This window comes from Podarcis melisellensis, assembly GCF_964234715.1.
Source record: "Podarcis melisellensis genome assembly, chromosome: 4".
Taxonomy (NCBI): Eukaryota; Metazoa; Chordata; class Lepidosauria; order Squamata; family Lacertidae; genus Podarcis; species Podarcis melisellensis.
Genome location: NC_138531.1, coordinates 5796681 through 5815793, shown reverse-complemented (window position 1 = coordinate 5815793; position 19113 = coordinate 5796681). Strand labels below are relative to the sequence as shown.

The 19113-nt window shown below is 41.7% G+C and overlaps 1 long non-coding RNA gene across 1 annotated transcript; it reads right to left on the bottom strand.

Moving 5' to 3' along the window:
* Positions 1–12218: 12218 nt before the first annotated feature.
* On the bottom strand, positions 12219–15257 carry LOC309369458. The gene is made up of 3 exons (XR_014168152.1): positions 14411–15257; positions 13917–14302; positions 12219–12520 (listed from the first exon to the last, which is right to left on the bottom strand). It is a non-coding gene; the product is annotated as an uncharacterized lncRNA (long non-coding RNA).
* Positions 15258–19113: the final 3856 nt, after the last annotated feature.

Sequence of the window (19113 nt, the reverse complement as noted above, 5' to 3'; positions counted from 1 at the left end):
GAAGAAACTAAAAAACCTCCAAATACAGCATGGAATTTGGGGATTTGTTGTTTTGGAGCTGGGTGGGAGAAATTTTGGGAGGGAGTAGGGCTTGTTCTAGTTTATAGGAAAGAGGTTGGGGGTGAAGGTTTTGTCAATTTTCACACTTTAAAAACAGGCCCCACTGGCACCTTGTCACAGCCATCAATAGTGCAACTGCTTCACTTCAGCCTTTTTTGTGTATTAAATCCTCGTGAAAACAGCAGTTTTTTCACAGGAGGAAGAACTTGCTTCAGATGTTTTAATTTTAAAAGTTGTAATTGCAAATGTGGGTGGGGGCAGGGTGACTTCTAGTGGGTCTGCAGCACACCTGGAGGAAAGGCTTAAATCTTCCCTGCCAGGCCATGATCTTGACAAAACCCCACCAAACAGTTAGCGGTGCTGGGAGCTTTCTTTGCTGTAAAAAGATACCCGCAAAACATCTCAAACAAAAAGAAATTGCCACAAAAAAGAAGAGTTTAATCAGGAAATAAAAATTGAATTGACAAGTTCTAGAAGAATAAGCCTGAGGTAGTGCAATGATTTAGGAAACAGAAGCCAGAATCATAATCATGATTGCTTCTATGTTGCCATGAAATACTGTTTTGTTCCTGGAACTGCTGCACACCAGGCATTGTTTAATGTGGCTTGTTTAATGCATTCTAGAAATGTAACAGAAATTGGGAGAAACTACTAGTAGTAGTACATTTTGTCTGATTATTTTGTTACACAAGTCACCAATTTGCTTGCAGCATTGAATTATCTAGCTTTTTAATTATGCATGCAATGCAAACTAAACTATACACAATGTGCTTTCAATGACAACACACTAAATATATGAAACAAAAGTCTTCTGCAGAGAGCTAACAGCTATATAAAGTTATAACATTTGTGATTACATATATATGGAATATGTGAATCTATATACATCATAATTTGGAATAAAACTGTTCCTGATTCAATATGTATACTTTAGAAATATGGCTATCAACCAGCAGAAAGCTGATATGTTTCCAGGAATAATTGGGGGTGGGGGAGAGAGAATTGATGAGAAAAGGAGATAAATAATTACCATCTTCAGGTAAAAGTCCATCTGGTAGCTTGCAATATTAGGCCATCTTGAACAAGTTGGTAATGACTTATAAAATGTCACCCATCAACTTTGCTTTACAAAATTCAGTCCAGGGTTCTGAAACATAAAGGACAAAATCATTATTGCCGACCTTATTTATCCAGTGCAGGCCCCAGTATTCATAATCCAAATGAATTGTTGAACCATCTCAGACCCTCCAAGTGTCCCTATTTTCCAGGGACAGTCCTGGATTTAAAGAACCCATCCCGATTTCTGTTTTGATCCCGGAATGTCCTGCTTTTCCTGAGGACTTCCCTATATTTATCAGAGAAATGTTGGAGGGTATGGAGGTATCTGACTCCCCAAGTCATCTGAAGACAGTCCTGTATATGGAAGTTTTTTTTAATGTTTAATGTTTTATTATGCTTTTATATATGTTGGAAGCCACCCAACATATAACCCAGTAACCCAGTCAGATGGATGGGGTACAAATAAAGGTAAAAGGACCCCTGACCATTAGGTCCAGTTGTGGCTAACTCTTAATAATAATAATAATAATAATAATAATAATAATAATAATAATAGTTTGAATAAGACGTCCCTATTTTCATTGGAGAAATGTTGGAGGGTATGCCATCTTCCAGTTAGAAAGCTTAATATGCCAAAGGATTGATTCAGCTTATGCTGAGTAGACCTACCTAAGCATCAAATGCCGCTCCTCTGCATTTGTGTACAGCACAAATGTCTGCCGGGGGAGAGCTTTGTATACATAGTTATCCGTGTGAAGCCTTTCACAGGATTTTGAACCCTGTTCCAAATCCTGTGGAACCCTTTGCAAGTATATTTGTGAAGGTTCCCTCCCTAAAGACCTTTGTGGTGTGCATGCAAGCATCAGGAGGGAGCCTGGAAGGAGGTGTGTGATGTCCTCTTTGCTCCTGTGTTGATTAATGCAAGAGCATTAATACTTGCATGGTGCTCCAGTCTATTTAAATTTCTGGGTAAGGAGAGCCTCTTGTGATACATGCACACACTGTTAGGATTTCATTCTCCCATTGCTTGGATCATGGGATCCTTATTTACATTCCACACTGCTGGAAGTGTGGGAATGGAAATACAGATACAGAACTTCTGTTCTTTGTGCTTTTGTTCTCTGCTCTCAGAGAAGACGCATGTTTGAGACCCTGTTCACACTAGCCATGTTTGTTGTTTTGATTTGCTGTAAATAAAGAAAAATTATGATGCCACATACCTACACAACCTCACTTCTTGCAGAACTCTTCTAATGTGAGCTCACAGCTCCACTGGATGTGGGTGGCAGTCTCCTCCGTACAGGGGATGTACGGAAACACACACACATTTCCTTCCTTTCTCATGAATGACTTCTGTCTACCACTTATAACAGGACTTCTAAGTAGTACACAGCTCATGAGCTCTTAGTTGCTCAACAGCTCTTTATGCTGTGAAGAGAAACATGAAGTTGATAAAGCTGGATTAGCGTTGCTGGTCATTATAATGTTCCCTCTTGTTCTGACCATTCTCAGACAATGAGAAAATAACTTACCTCCAAAAGTTACCAAAAGTCAGAGAAAAAAATGTCAATTACCATAAAATTTAATGGCTGGAGTGTTGTTCTTGTTGCTGTTGCTGCTGCTGCTGTAGTTCCCTTACTTTTGAGGTGGCTAAAAATGTTAGTTTCCTTTAATCTACAAATTTTGTGGTTTGCACATGCTTTCTGGAAACCACATGAAATCTTCAGCTGGCCATTTCTCAAAGCACATGAAGGCTGGAAAGTTACCTACTGTACACCTGACACTTGCTATTTCTAAGAAAGAAAGAAAGAAAGAAAGAAAGAAAGAAAGAAAGAAAGAAAGAAAGAAAGAAAGAAAGAAAGAAAGAAAGAAAGAAAGAAAGAAAGTCATTTTATTTTTAGAAAAATTAGCATGGTTTGTTTTTTAAGGTAAAACTTCTCTGCACTCCACATCCATGAAAATTAGAAAGTTCTAAAGTGCCCTGAGAATGAGGCAGAAAAGTGGAAACACCTTTTTCAGAGAAAGAAAACTTCTGGGGATTTGGAGGACAGGTTTTGGCACAGCGCTAAGTCGCTCACTGTCTAAGCTTGACTTATTGATTGCCAGCACAGTCTGGACATCTTCTTCAATCCTACACTCATGAATATCTTTCCAAATTAAGCCTCTCCTCCTGTGTTATTTACTACTTTGATAATGTTATTGACCGTGAGTTCAGCCAATATCCTTTCAAACGATTTCTCTACATAGTCAATCTGTTCACTATAAATGCTAGTGATGGGGAAGATGTTGTTTTTAGATTATGCCTGAAAAGGCTTGCCTGCCTTTCGGTGTAAATGAACAAAGGTGTGGAGCGAAGGGTTGTGGTGTTCGCCTAATAGAGAGGAAGAGAGTAGCATGTGTCTCATTCACTTCCACCTGTCAGACAGACTCCTTTGAAATATTCATGGACTGCATTGTTCTGTCAAGTACAAGACATCCTTGTTAACATTTCGCTATAATTTAGGGCATTTTTCATAAGCACAACTGTTAAATATTTATGACTAATGTTCATTACTTAAAAAGCACTTCCCATATACATCCCTGGTTTAATTATTAATACAGAGAATTTGGACAGACCTTGTTTTTCTAGCTCTGCACTTCTGAAAATTAACTTCTCATCTATTTTGGTATTAAATATCCCAAGATGCCAAACCTATCAAGAAACAGATGCATTTCAGAATGTGCTTGATTATATTAACTCCTCAAATACAAGATAACCCAGCAGACTTAGAAAATGTCCTGATTTGGAAACAAACCAACACTATGCACAATGTTGCTGAACCAAGGGATGGTCTTGTGGGGTTGCCATATTTTGAAGAGCAAAAAAGAGGACATAGAGACCCCTCCCTTCCATGGCATGAGTGCACTGTGGGCACACACACCATACCCTCCAACATTTCTCCGATAGAAATAGAGACATCCTATTCCATCATCGTCATCCTAATCATTTTATTATTTGTACCCTGCCCATCTGACTGGGTTACCCAGCATAAATAAAAACATAATAAAACATTAAACATTTCAAAACTTCCCTATCCAGGGCTGCTTTCAGATGTCTTCTAAAGGCATAATGGCAAAAAGAAATACAATGTGAAGATCCAAGCAGTATGGTGATCAAAGGAAAGGGACAAAGCTTTTAGCGAGGAAATGGGGTGCCAGAACTTTCTTTGCTAGGTGCTTCAGATTTCAGGACACACACACCTCCACAAAAAATGGGGAGGAGGGCTTTCCCTGACCTTACATAAGAGCTGTGTATTTTAACTTACATTCGAGAATTGTGTTTAGAGGTACCCAAGGTGATTTGGTTAATCTCCATACTAGCTCTCCAAATGCCCATTGGCCTTCAACAAAGAACTTTTAATTAGGAGTGAGAGAGCTTGGGGAGAGCCTCTTTACTAGCAAGCTCTCTTCTTCTTTTCTTAGATCTTTCCAATATTGCTAAGTAGACTCAGCTTAATTGCAGTCAATGGATAATGCACTAGGGTACGGTGGGAATCCTGGCATTGAGGCACGCAGAGTATATGGGAGACCCTAAAGTGTGGAGGGGGGAGAGGCCCGCTAAGGGAGGTGCCAGCTGAGACACCTTCAGGGTGTCTTTCCTGCCTGCTCACGGGCAGCTTACTGGGCACCAGCATGGCCAACCACTTGGAGAGTTCTAGGTAGCACCCATCAATCTGCCCAATCTCATTATCCACCATGCGGGCACACCATAGAGCAGGCTTCTTCAACCTCAGCCCTCCAGATGTTTTGAGACTACAATTCCCATCATCCCTGACCACTGGTCTTGCTAGCTAGGGATCATGGGAGTTGTAGGCCAAAAACATTTGGAGGGCCGAGATTGAGGAAGCCTGCCATAGAGACAAGAAAAGTTTAAGAGTGATTCTCACATGCACACTTCCTGGCTCTGCTTGCAAAGCAAGTCTTTCTACAGAGAGTGGGTGGGACCATAGAGATAGGAAAGGGTGATACTTGCACACTTCCTGGTTCTATTTGCAAAAACCTGGACATCTTTTGCAAATTCAAAAAATCTGCCTGAAGTGAAATTTTACCCTCGCCCCTAAAAAAAAAAGAGGACCTGTCCGAGGGAAAGAGGATGTATGTCAACCCTAGCTTGGTTCTCTTCTGCCACCCTGCTTAATGGAAACTCCCAGCCACCGTCCCTTTCTTTTCCTCATGAGTGGGCACTAGAACTTTTGTACAGCAAACTACATTCAGTCATGCAAAAACCAAGAGTTTCACACACACACACACACACACACACACGTTGTTGTTGGACCAGAGCACGCCAGGCACTCCTGTCTTCCACTGCCTCCCGCAGTTTCGTCAAACTCATGCTGGTAGCTTCAAGAACACTGTCCAACCATCTTGTCCTCTGTCATCCCCTTCTCCTTGTGCCCTCCATCTTTCCCAACATCAGGGTCTTTTCCAGGGAGTCTTCTCTTCTCATGAGGTGGCCAAAGTCTTGGAGCCTCAGCTTCAGGATCTGTCCTTTCAGTGAGTACTCAGGGCTGATTTTCTTCAGAATGGATAGGTTTGATCTTCTTGCAGTCCATGGGACTCTCAAGAGTCTCCTCCAGCACCAGAATTCAAAAGCATCAATTCTCAGCGATCGGCCTTCTTTATAGTCCAGCACACAATTAAGGGCATTTTCCAATCAGGAAAAGATACCTGAGAAGGGAGCAGAGCAGGGCAGGAAAGGAGCAGGCCTGTGGCCAGTCCTGAAGGCCAGATTAAGAAGCCAGGGGAGCATCCTTGGTCCATGGGCCTGATGTTCCCCACCCTGGCACAGGTTTGCTACCATTGGTCTAAATTAGAAGAATAGAACTTCAGTTCTGAGTGTGATATAATATGAGCTCCATACACACATTCTATCCTTGTGTTCAGAAGGCAGGCTTATTGAAAGCTCACTTTGAAAGCTCACTTGGACATACAAGTGTCACTATGTGTAAAGGTGAAATCCAGCTATGTGAAATTGTATATCATGGTACACCAAACAGTTATGGAAACATTGACAGCTTTTGTTCAGAATGACCCCTTAGATTCCTTTAGGTGTGATTGTGAGACCAAACGATCAATGAAGAATACTGGTCATCTTTGATCTCCCCCTCTTCAGAACATAAATCCTTGAGAACCTCATTCATTTCTGTACTTGTATTTTAGCTACAGATCAATACATTTAGAATTGATTTTTGTTATCTTTGCTGTCTTTGCTATGCCCAAATGCCTTTTATTTTTATACTCCAAGGAAGGCATAGAGAACTAAAAGATCATTTTGCTTTCTTTAGCAGCAGAATATTTCCAAAAAGAGGGCAATAAATTGAATCGTTAAAATTCAAACTAAGTCCAGTGAAACTGATATACTCCTTCACACAGTTCAGTACAGATGCTGTGACTTGTTTTGCCATTCCAGAATAAACATTAACTGATTCTAAAAACAGTTAGCTCTTCATGTGTGTCTGGGTTCGGTAATTGACTGTTCCACTTTAGGGAGAGAAAGGGGTGACGCCTGGGAGTTACTATCCAGAAAACCTGCTCCTGTTCTCTTGCAGTCAAAAACAAGTAAATAATAGTGGAGCCTCTGCAGTTGCCAGCCTTTGCTTGGGGATGCAGCGGAAGGGCCACACCGAGCTCTGGGCTCCGGGGCCTAGAGACCCCTGGCGGCAGGCAAGGATGGGGAGCCGGCAAAGGGCCCACCAGAATGTGCCTGGGCAGAGGCAGCAGCCACCCAACGGGCTGCTCTGCCACCTTTGCCAGGGCACCTTGTTGCACCCCCTCAGAATTTTGCACCCGGGGCCATGGCTCCCCTGCTCCCCATGCTATGCAACTGCTCTGTTGTCTGCACTGGCTACCAGTAATTTGTTGGGACCAATTCAGCTGGTTCTAACTTGAGAAGCAATAATAAGCTTCAGGTCAGGTTACCTGAAGAAATTCCCTCTTCTCCATACTTTACATCTCCTTTGGCGGTCATTCGCCAGGTTCCCCTTCTGAAAGAGGTGAAACTAAGGAATCAGGGCTTTTATGTGGTGATGTGCCTTTTATGGAAATCCTGGGTTATCTGCTGCCCACATTATGACCTTTTAGGGGCCAAGCAAATAGCTTATTCTCCCAGAACTTTTAATGGCAACCCATCAAGTTATTCAGAGTTTTTTGTTTGCTCCAAATCTCTCCTATGCTTGTTTTCATGTTGGTTTTAATAGTTTATATCATTTTACATACTCTCCAAGTGTCCCCATTTTCCAAGGACAGTCCTGGAATTACAGAAGCCATCCCGGTTTCTAATTTGATCCCCAGTTTTCCTTTTTCCTCCCCTCGAAGGCTCAGAAAAGAATTAAAAGTGGTGTGTTTCCATGTAGGTGCAAAAATAGAGTTCTGTTTATAATGAAAAGAAAATACCTGCACCAAATGAAGGAAAAGATGAAGCTGGCATACAAAGCTTTGCCTATAATTTTGAAGGAAAATGTCACCAATCCACTTTAAATTCTTTAATTGCAATGCTTCAGTAGCCAACAATTTTTAGGAAACACATGGAGTGTTGATTCCTGTATTGTAAATGGAGCCTTACACTGTCTACTCAGAAGTAAGTCCCACTGTATTCAGTGCAGCTTACTCCCAGATAACTGGGTCAAGACTGGGAAGCCTTTCACTGCAATCCTAAGCATTTTTACTCAGTTCCTGAGTTCAATAGGATTTACTCTCTAGTGTGTTTCTGATCCTTCTCACAGTTGTTGTTTACTGTTACATCCCACCATTTTCCTTGACAGGCATTCAAGGCAGCTTACATCTAAAATTTTATTTCATTCCATTTTTCTGTGGAAGGTATTGTCAAGGAAAAAAATGTGTGAGCGAATGAATGGATCATGTACAACAATCTTGAGAGGTAGGAAAAGCGAAGAGGTTGTCAAGGTGACAAATGTTGATGCGTATATGGTGTCTATGTGTGTGGGAGATCAAACACGGGAGAAGCTCATGATGTAGAATAGAACTTATTTTCATCAGATAAAGGTTGGAGGGTATGATTTTTCCTTTTTGATTTATTTTGGTTTTAGTGTTTTGATTGTTAGTTGCATTTATATTTGATTGCTTATGTAAAAAGGTAGTAGACAAATGCAGTAAATAAGTAAACAAATAAAATATTTTAAGTCACAGAAATACTTGTTTAATAGCTCTTATTTACATTCATCTTAACATGAGAAAAAAGAATGTCAGTTAGCACTAAATTTGTATCATGAATTGTGTTTATAGTGTATAAATTGGATACCATGATTTGAATATCTGAACTGTGTAATTATATTACTATCTCTGTCTGAAAACCCCCATATTTTTTCTTTTGCTTTTTTTAGGAAAGTATCTTTTAAAAACATACTTTGCATCTTTATTTTTTAAACTTCACCAGCTTCTCCTGTAATAATTTTTGACATGAGCATTTGATAGTAAAGTTAAAAGGTTAAAATTCTCTAATTGGTATCAAGTAAATTATAGTGTAACATAAATGACTTAATCATCTCCATTCTGCTAAAAATGTGAAGTGAGTAAAAGATAAAAGTGAAATGCTATCATTCCCTTTCTGTGGAAGGTGATCAAGCATGTGGCTCCTGCTAATCTCCAAGCACCCTGGAATGAAACTGTTTTTTTATTTTTTTAATCCATTTCAATTGCATTTCAGGCCTGGTTTGGGAACAGAAATTGCCTTGGCTGCCCTGTGGGGTGACCTTTGCTGGGAGGGAGGCTGAGGGGAGTGGATCCCTGTTGATTTCTCCAAAGTGTTCGATACTATAGTCCGCATTATCCTTCTGGAGAGGCTGTTCAAGTTGGGTGCTTTGCAGTGACTCTGCTGCTCACAGAGGAACGGCCAATTCCAAAAGGTGGTGCTAGGAGATTTCTGCTTGATTCTTGGCATTTATACTTTGGGGACCCACAAGGTTGCTTTCGAATATCTACATGGAACTGCCGAGTGACTGGGAGTGAGGTGTCATCAATGTATGAATGACATCCAGCTCAACTTCAAAGAACGCTGTTAACCCATTAGGAAATTAACCATGTTATATTCTCAGGGGGCTTTGAAATAAAATAAAAAGAAATTCAATAGGTACTATGGTCCCCTCAAGAAATTTTGCTGGTCATTTCTAGACTTGTGATCTACCATGCCAAGCACAGAACGCAGGTCACATTTTGTGACCTACCCACAATTTTTCAACTCTGCCTTCAGTTTTGGCGTTCCTGGGCAAGCAGCACCTTTATTGTGTCTGGATGCTTAGTGAATCTTTGAGAGGCCATGATGCCTGAGTGTTGGCTCTCAGGACTGTGCTTGATTATTGTGCAGGCCTGGGTGGATTCCTGAGAAATTCATCAAATGTTTCAACTGAAGAGGGGCTGCTAAATTCACTCGAGATTTCACTGTGTGCAAATTCAGAGCAGCCAAATTTACTTTTTTTGTGGGGAGGGGCACTATTTACACACACACAAACACATACAGTGGTACCTCGGGTTTCAGACGCTTCAGGTTACAGATGCTTCAAGTTACAGGCTCCGCTAATCCAGAAATAGTACCTCGGGTTAAGAACTTCGCTTCAGGATGAGAACAGAAATCATGCGGTGGTGGCGCAGTGGCAGCAGGAGGCCCCATTAGCTAAAGTGGTACCTCTGGTTAAGAACAGTTTCAGGTTAAGAACAGTTTCAGGTTAAGGGCGAGCCTCCAGATCAAATTAAGTTCTTAACCCGAGGTACAACTGTACAGACAAATGAATTTCCTCACAGGTTTGTCCAAATTTGTGTCAGATTCTTATTAACATAAAAAAATAATATGAAAGGCAAACATCGGAAGAATGTGGTTATCTGATTTAAAGCCAGGTTGATAAAGAGTTACTCTTTCAGAACTTTTAAAGGTCTCCTGCCTTTTTTTATTCAATTAAGAATAAAGTCACAGATTTTTAAATAACAGTTTTTGCATTTCTATGGAGGAATAAGCTCAAGAAAAGAAGTTATTGCTGCAAGTCACAATTTCTGGGCATCACATTAACATTCAGAAAACATTCAGGAAAGACACCCTCATGAAATCTAAATATAGTGCTCTGAAAAACAGAAGACAGCACCTCCCAATCACTTGCAGGTGCGCCAACCATCTGCACAGCGCCTCTCTGGCTGTGGGACACTGCAGTGTTACCAGACAATATCTCACTAAATTACAATGTCATATCAGTAATACACTTATGGTACCTCTCATTTGTAAACTTTAATTGCCCGATAGTTTGATTTTATACAGTAATATTTTTCAAGTATACACAAGCACAAGAGCTTGTACTGTGAAGGCACAAATAATTTCAGCCGACAAGTGGCATTTCTTCCAAGAGCTTTGGGTTTAGTTTGGGTTTGTTTGCAACTTTATAAATTTAAAAAGTGGGAGGAATGAAGATCCAAGGGCTGGACTATAATATATCCAGAGTTTCTTCTTCCCAAGAAGAGTAATCGAGTTATAAGTAGACAAACAAACAACAGATTGAATACATATATGGCCCATAAACCAGCCTGTTCTCTTTCTTTTCTTGCTTCTGCATGGGGTACATACTGATTCCTGCATTGGACACTGTTGTTATGCAGTCTCCACCTCTGAGTAATGGAATTATATATTTCTTAACATGTGAGGAAATCCATGCAGAGCAAACCAACTCATTCTAATACTATTTACCTCAATGCATTATATAGTTGTAACTTTATAATGATACTCTAAGATTGTTGAATTATTGCAGAAGGGAAAACTAAGGCTAATAGTCAGGCCACTTAGTGGGTTTAAATGTAGGTGCAATTTGAACTGGGGAACATCCAGATTTGTATCTCAGTCAGCTCTAGCTGTGACAGCACTATGTGTGGAAGCAGGCTTCTGTGCAGGGTTCCGGGTGTGTAGAGTGCCATTATGTAGTTTACTTCCCTGTGTACGTTAGGTTAAGTAGGCTAGAATGAGAGACAGTGACTGGAGCAAGGTTTCCAGGTGAGCTTTACAGATGAATGGGCATTTCAAATGCTTTCCTCAGTCCAAGTCCAACACTCTATCCAGTACATCCAGACACAAAGAAATAGTACCCAAACCTTGCTATATATACTCCAGATTCAGATATCTTACTTGTCTGTGCTTTGCTAATTGGTGGCTAAGGCTGTCTTTAGCATAAAATTCACCCAGCACCCCAAAAATTTTTTGGGGGGGGCAGGTCAAAGTTGTCAAATACCACTAACATGAAAAAGTAAAAAGCAGATGCGATACCTCCATATTTCCATTTTTGTGATCATGCTAAAATGAAAGACACCACTAGGGAGTAGCGCCGGTTACATTGACTCTACAGCTATTCCGCAATCACCATCGAACGCAATCACCCAGGGGTTGTGGTTAACAGATTAGCAGCTTCAGTGGCAGGTGCCCCACCGAATTCAGCACCTGGGTGCAACACACCCCTAGCACCACCAGGTAAAGACGGCCCTGTCACAAGGGCAGGGGCTACATGGGGAAGGAGGAATAATTGAAAATAATCTTCCCACTTTCTCCATTGATGTTTGGCATGAGGGCAACACTATTCATTGCAAGTCTTCTGGATCCATCTCAATGCCTGCTCACACACTTCCCAACCCTGACAACCATTGACTAAACTGAGAGTGAATCCACACCAGAGCCGCCTTCCTCCTCCTCCTCTTCCTCCTCCTCCTCCTCCTCCTCCTCCTCCTCCTCCTCCTCCTCTTCTTCTTCTTCTTCTTCTTCTTCTTCTTCTTCTTCACCACCCTTCATTCGAAGATCACAGTGCAGTTTACAATATAAAAACACAAAAATGCACACCAGAGTAGCCCTAACCTTCCCAGCTTAAAAGGCCATAGATTATTTAATGAGCCAAAGGCCTGGGAGAAGAGGAATGTTTTTGCCTGGCACCGAGAGATATGTAATGAAGGCATATTGGAACCTTCCCATTATGTTTGCTCACTATATGTGTTTCTTAAAGACAAATTACATATAAATTTTGTCTGAGAATTATATGTTCAATTCTATTTGTCAGGGACTCTTGGAAACAAACGAGTGTGGTTAATTAGAAAAATTATTTATTGCAAAAAAACCAACAAAGTTCATGGAGCGGTGAACGCTGCCCTCGGTCCATCAGTGAAGATGTTCCTACTGACGAGTCTTCTTCCAGTGAAACCAAAAGCAGCCCAGCCTCCTCTTGTGACGTGATCTGTCCTGAAGGCCTTCTATTTGATGAGAGCGGGACTAAGGGGGTCAGCCCCCTCCCCTTCCTCATTCCCAGACACGGAGCTTCCATACAGCTGCTACTTCTCTGTAATTTGAACTCCACTGCTTGTCTGCCATCAAGGTTGCTTCCAGTTGACATTCCTGAGGGTTGGGGAGAGGACTCCTGATTGTACTCATCTAGTCTTGCGTTTAACCCCCTCTCTTCCTGTCTGCCTTCTCCCTCTGCCTGTACTTCTTCCCTGGGAGCCTGTATATTCATGACATTATTCCTTTTTACTTTACTGTTTAGACCAGCCTTTCTCAACCTGCGGGTCCCCAGATGTTGTTGAACTACAACTCCCATCACCCCTAGCTAGAAAGACCAGAGCTCAGGGATGATGGGAGTTGTAGGCCAACAACATCTGGGGACCCACAGGTTGAGAACCGCTGGTTTAGACCATTTACGTTCCAGCTCAGTACCTTTAAGTTTGCCATTATATCTGTTTGTGTCTTTTCCCCTAAAGTCTTCTCTAAAGTTTTTGTTTTCTTGGTTATCTAAATTATCTGCTCCCCCGCTGTTGCTCCTTCCCCTGCCCCTCCTACTGCTCCCAGCAGGTACTGTGGAGTGTATGGGTTGCCCAAATCTCTGCTATGTCTTAGCCAGAATTCCTGCGCCTGCTCTTCATTTACCAATCTATATCTTTTTTTCTTGTATGTAAAGGAAATTCCTTCTGGAAATTCCCATCTAAATTTAATATTGACTCTAATCAAGACAAAAAAAATTCCTTCCAGTAGCACCTTAAAGACCAACTAAGTTAGTTCTTGGTATGAGCTTTCGTGTGCGTGCACACTTCTTCAGATACTATGGCAGACCAACACGACTACCTATCTGTAACTCTAATCAAGACGTTTGTCAGGAACCAGTACCTCTGGCATTTTTGAAGCAAACGAGGAGGTATCTCTCTAAACACAGAATTTCCATCAACCTGGAATCTGTTTTCATAATTGTTCTGGACTATAGCGTCCTTCAATTTCTTAGAGTTTAAAGTTACCAAACAGTCTCCAGGCTGTTTCTAAGCCTTAGCTGATATAGAAACTGTAGCAACTGTCAATAGATCCTTCAACATCCTCTCCCACTCAATCCACAATTGTTTTGGCTTGACTGCGAGACAATCCTCAATTTGATCCTGTCTGCCAGCTAAACCTATCATATCCCCCCTCCCTTATTATCTCTTGTTCCCCACTAATTTATTTGTTCTCTTTTTCAATATTTTGCGATTTGGCCTCCAGGTTGTTCACAGAAATGTCCAAAGCTTCTAATTTGCTGGATATTTCTGTGGCCATTTTTGTGTTCTTCCCCAATTCTGCTACAACTTTTTCATTCTGCATTTGCATTTGTGTCAGCATCTCATTTTTTAAAATCTGACAGAATATACTTTATATTTGACTTTCTTCAGATTGTTTCAATATTCTGTAAACCGCTTTGAGATTTTCTTAAAAATATAAAGCGGTATAGAAATACATTCAGACATACATACATACATACATACATACATACCTGGGATGCTAGGATAGGAAGCACCCACACGATCCAGCCTGTTGACAGATGCCGGTGATGCATCATGGGAGCATCGTTACAGCAGCAGGAACAGTGCAAAGGTTGCTTGAATAGGTCCTTAGATGCCTTGGTGGAGTTCAGAACCAAGCTTATTCACTGAAATCACTACCCAAAAACCTTCCCATGCTAATACTTTGGGAAGTGAGGGATATAGGGAAAAATAGAGGGGCATGATAGTTGTATTGGAAGTTAGCGAGGACACCGTAGGGACTTGAACCCCATCCCGGGAACCAGGAGCGCCGACCACCAGTATCTGCATATGTTCTGCATATGTTCTCTCAGGGAAAAAAAACCTTAAGATGATAAGTAGTGCTCTTTGGAGAGACCTGTGAAGAGAACATGAGAAAAGAAAATGGGAAAAATTGGAGACCAATACAAAACAACAACAACATTGCCTTTAAAAAAGACCACTGAGTGGTGGAATGTGAACTTACCTGAAGCAGCACAGTCCACATGCAGGTGACTCTCACTTCAGGTACAGAGAACTCCAGGGAACCGGAAGGAAAGTGCAGCTGGAACGAAAGACGTGCTCTCCTACCTGCAGCTGAGCCTCATTGTGGTGATGCAGAATAGGGCCTCTTCTGACAACTCTGCCTCCGCAACCTGAAAGAGTCTTAGCACAGTGAGTTGCAGACGGAACACAAGATAAATTTTCTTCCCAGCCAAGCAAGGGATACTCACCTAGATGTCCTTCAGGCATAAAGTGTACAACTATATTGCTGCTATCATTGTGATGTAGCGTTTAAGGTTTACTTGTGAGGTATCTGAGCCTGTCATCCCCTCTGAAAATACAAGAGTATTTCCTAGTTACCTTCCTTCAGCTGGGATGGTCGCTTCAAAGGGAGAAGTTTGGGTGGGGGCCTTTCTCAAGGTCCACCATCGGTCTACAATTTACTGCCCCTGTGTTATTAGGATTAAGTCTTCTTTGATCTTCTATTTTCCTTCGGTTTCCTTTTAATTTAAAATTTAATGTCTCTGCTAACGCTTTTCAGAGTCAAATACCTGATTAAGATATATGTGTGCAGTATTTGAAATCAACCACAGCAGAGATCACAGGAGAAAATTACCTGTGTCCCTTTTTAAAGTTGTCAATGATGAATTTCAGCGGAGTAAAATCCCTTCATTTACTCTAAAAAAATAAAATACATCCCAATAGTTTTGAAAATCAACCTAACCTAAGCTGGTTTGTTGCCTTTTCCAACCTGTTTCCTCTTCCCCAGCCTCTCTCTCCTCATCCTTCTGCCCCTGAGCTCCTTCAGCTCTGACCAGGGAGAGGACTACCCCAGTCCTAGAGCCAGGGACAGGCTCACTCACTGGAATGCGGCTCGCTCCTTCCACCACCTCTTGGTGGTCCCTTACAGCATGAATACAGTGGGTGCAAATGTCTTTGTTTTCTTTTTAAAACATTTTTTATTAAGTTTTGTAATTTTATGTTCATCACAATAACATTGTCTCAAACACAGACAAAAATATAGTCCCCCCCCCCCCAACTTCTGACTTCTCTCACCTTCCTCTCCTGGTTTGTTATGCAATAACATCTCCTGCTTGTTTTCACACCTTACATTCTTCCAACTGAACATATTATGTTCTTATCATTTTTGTTTTTCCCTGAACTTATTTTTAAATTACTTCTAATATTTTACTATTTCCCAATTATTACATCTTACTCTCTGTCTTTGTTTTGTTGATTGTAAGTAACTGGCTCCATGTATCAAATGGGAGATTTTGGGTGCCGATCCATTGCCAGTGTTGAGTTGGGCCAATATTATTATTCGTGTGTCATTTCTCTGCACTAACTTGGAGTGCAGGGAAAGTCTTGAGTGACTGCTTCCCAAACTCTACTTTTGCACCTTTTCCCCAGGACGAGGGGAGGCCCTATTATTTCTACTATTTCATCAGTTGTGCCAGGATCAGGTTTGGGCACTGGAAAACATTCTGGGACTTCTGGGATCCTGGGGAATTCTGCCTCAGACTCTACCATGAACACTTTTACATGTGCTCCCAGCTTTCTGTTGGAGGTAGTTGGTAGTAAAACTGAACACTATTATATCAGTGCTGTGTGTTTTAGAACTGAGCTCCAGATAACTTGTTGGATTCCTGATCTCCAGAAGGGATCCATGCGCACCTATTCATTAGGAGTTGTTGCTGCCATCAGCGCTGTCGTCGTGCAGTGGATCCCGTCCAGAGATGTTTCCTCCGCTGCCGCTTGCATTCCCCTTTGGTCTGCGCTGGCACCCCACGTTGGGCGGCGCTGAGAGCATGCGCCGACAGCGGAAAAGCCAGCAAAGAAACCTGCAGCTTAGCACATGCAACGGGATGCATCGCGCAGCGCCCACAATGTTACACGGCGCTCCGGGCACGGCGCTGGAACAGTTAGCGCCATGCAGCTGGGGCAAGAGCTGACAGCTAAGCGGAGTAGAGCCCGTCAGAGGATTACAGGCTCTTCTGCTGCAGGCGGCTTGGGAGCCATTGTTGGAGTCTGGGGAAGAGCTGCCTGCGGCACTCCAATGGCCTCTGCTCTGCTCGGCTGTGATGTGCACCCCTAGCACCAACAGTTAAGAAGGCCCTGTCGGTGGCAGCTATTTTGGGGCAGAAACCATGGCATTAGGTGGGGGGCAGAGAGAGAGAGAGAGATCAGACAAATCAGGGAATAGGAGAGATTGGAGAAACCAAGGAGAGATAGGACAAATCATTTCCCCCTATTTCTCTCTTTTGTTGGTTGGCTGCAGTCATTTCCGGAAGAAACCATGCGGGGGGGTGGGGGTGGGGAGATTGGACAAATAATGGATCAGAAATGTTTCACAGGTAAAAGGCGAAAGATTTATATGATCTGAGGTGAAGCCAGAGTACTTGTACTGGTTTCCATAGGAATCAAGGGGAATTGTCGGCTCGTTATGTGAACGCTCACCTAACAAACAATTTCCAAAGATAGGTAAGCTGGACCTGCGTGTACAATATAAATCCTTCTATTGAGCAATCATCCTGATTTGTTTGAAAAGAGGTTGCAGAGAGTTGCAATTATGTTGGCTATTTATCAAGCATTCATTTCAGTTTGTTTGCAGGTAAGTAAGATGGCATTGCACAAAGCAAATGCTACCCAACACTTTCCAATGCATTTCCCCTTCACTTTCATTATGGCAAAGAATCCAGTTTCAGGGTGGAAGCATGCTTGCTGCTCAAGAGATTGCTAATATGTGGGTGAATCCCACTTGAAAATACAGACAGTCTAAAAACATGCTCAATCTCTTTGCTTCTACAACATTCCAGCTTCCACCAAAGAATGTAGAGATTCAGATTCAACATTCCAAACAGCAGTCTTCACAGCTGCAAAATAATTTTCTTGTCTGTTAGAAGCAAATGTGCTACTGGTGCAATGAGCTTATTTATCCTCAGTGTAGCTCTACTGAAGTCAATAGAGTTGCAGCAGAGATTTCAATAAATGGATCCAATTGTGGGAATTAGCAGTTATTTTCATTGCTTCAGAGGGTGATTACTGAAAGACATTCCATTACAAAATAATGCAATTTGTCCACTTTTAAAAAATGGAACAAGGGACTTAAATTACAATGTGAGGAAGTTTTAATTAGCCAATATTTCTGATTTTTCAAATAAATCTAATAACCCTAATTCCTATATTTCTAGTGGTCTATATTTATAAATCTCAGTCTATGATTTCTCTGAAAATACCTAGGAATAGACTTTTGCAATAGACTGAATAGCAAACAAGCATATTTAGAGATGGGGAAATCAGTGTTTCCAAACTGTGTCACTTTGTTCACTGTGTCTACTCCATTAATTAGTGTTTGTTTGTTTTAAAAAAGAATAAAAATCTGTACAAAAATCATATTTAAGTAAACATTTTAAATGTATTTTCTCTCAACATACAAGTTTCTATATGTTTTCTTTCAAAATCTGCATTTTAAATATTTTTGATATATTTCCCAGCTCAGAACACTGTTAGAATAATCAAGAAACGTGAAAGCTGCTGGTAACTAAGCTCCGTCTACACAATTACTCTAATTGATAAGGTTAGTTTGTATCAGAACTTGAAATGAATTAATTTCTTAAGCACCCCTAGCAATAACATTTATCTGAAAATGGGTGTCACAGTTGAGCCCTGCACAGACCTTGAAGAATGAGAGTATCCTTAGAGGAGCAAGAGGAACAGGATTCCCCAAACAAACCCCAACTCTGCCAGTGACCCAACTTCAAGGCACAGGTCTACACACTGGTTGCTAGTTGCCTGGGTTCCTGTCCAGCTCTCCCACCCTCCTAGTCACCCTCAGGGCCACAGAAGCAGAGATGATAGCACCACAGGCAGGTGCTTCAAGGCTACCAACAAAAAGCCTGGCTAGTTGTGCGTGTGTCTGCTCAGGAGAGGGGACCTTCTGGAAGCACCTGTCTAAATCAGGACCCAGCTGAGAAGCAAGAAAGGATGGAGCCTCCATCTCCATTGAAGCTCCAGTGCATATCCTTCGCTGAAATGGGTACTGGACAATGTGTTGAGCAATGGACAATGCATGCCTGTTTGTGGTTTGCCCATGGCTGTATTTATCAAACTACTTTCTGCAAGGAATTGTCTCTACATCACTTTTTTAAAACAAAGAAACAAATATCTATATTATATTTAGAATTTATTTAAATTTGTATATTTTGCCTATTTACTTACAGCCACCTTAGGCAGCCTACAGGACGACAGTAGTCCTTGGTATGACTGCATAAGTCCCCACAAATTCTCCCTTGTTAAAGAACGGAGTTCTCTCCCTCCACCAAGGATTACCTGAAATAATCCCAGTGATCTTCCTATTTAATGTATGTGGGTTGTATCCAACATTGCAAAAGTGGAAGACAGGCTTCAGCAACAGATCTTTGCCTTACCCTCCTACCCTCTGCAGCCTCCAGTACCACAACCGCCCCCTCAAATAAAAGCCTCTCCAGAAAGCCATGGGTGCCTTACCAAAGATTGTGGGCTATGTCTTATGGGGCCGCAGTGGTGCATGACTCCTACATCAACTTTTGGGGAAGTCTCCTCTCCCACTGCAGACACAATTCACAATGTTCAGTAGGTTCATCCTTCTGTCTCTCTGGAGATTCAGTTCTGCAGATACAGGAGGTGATGGGAAAGAGCCATTGGGCA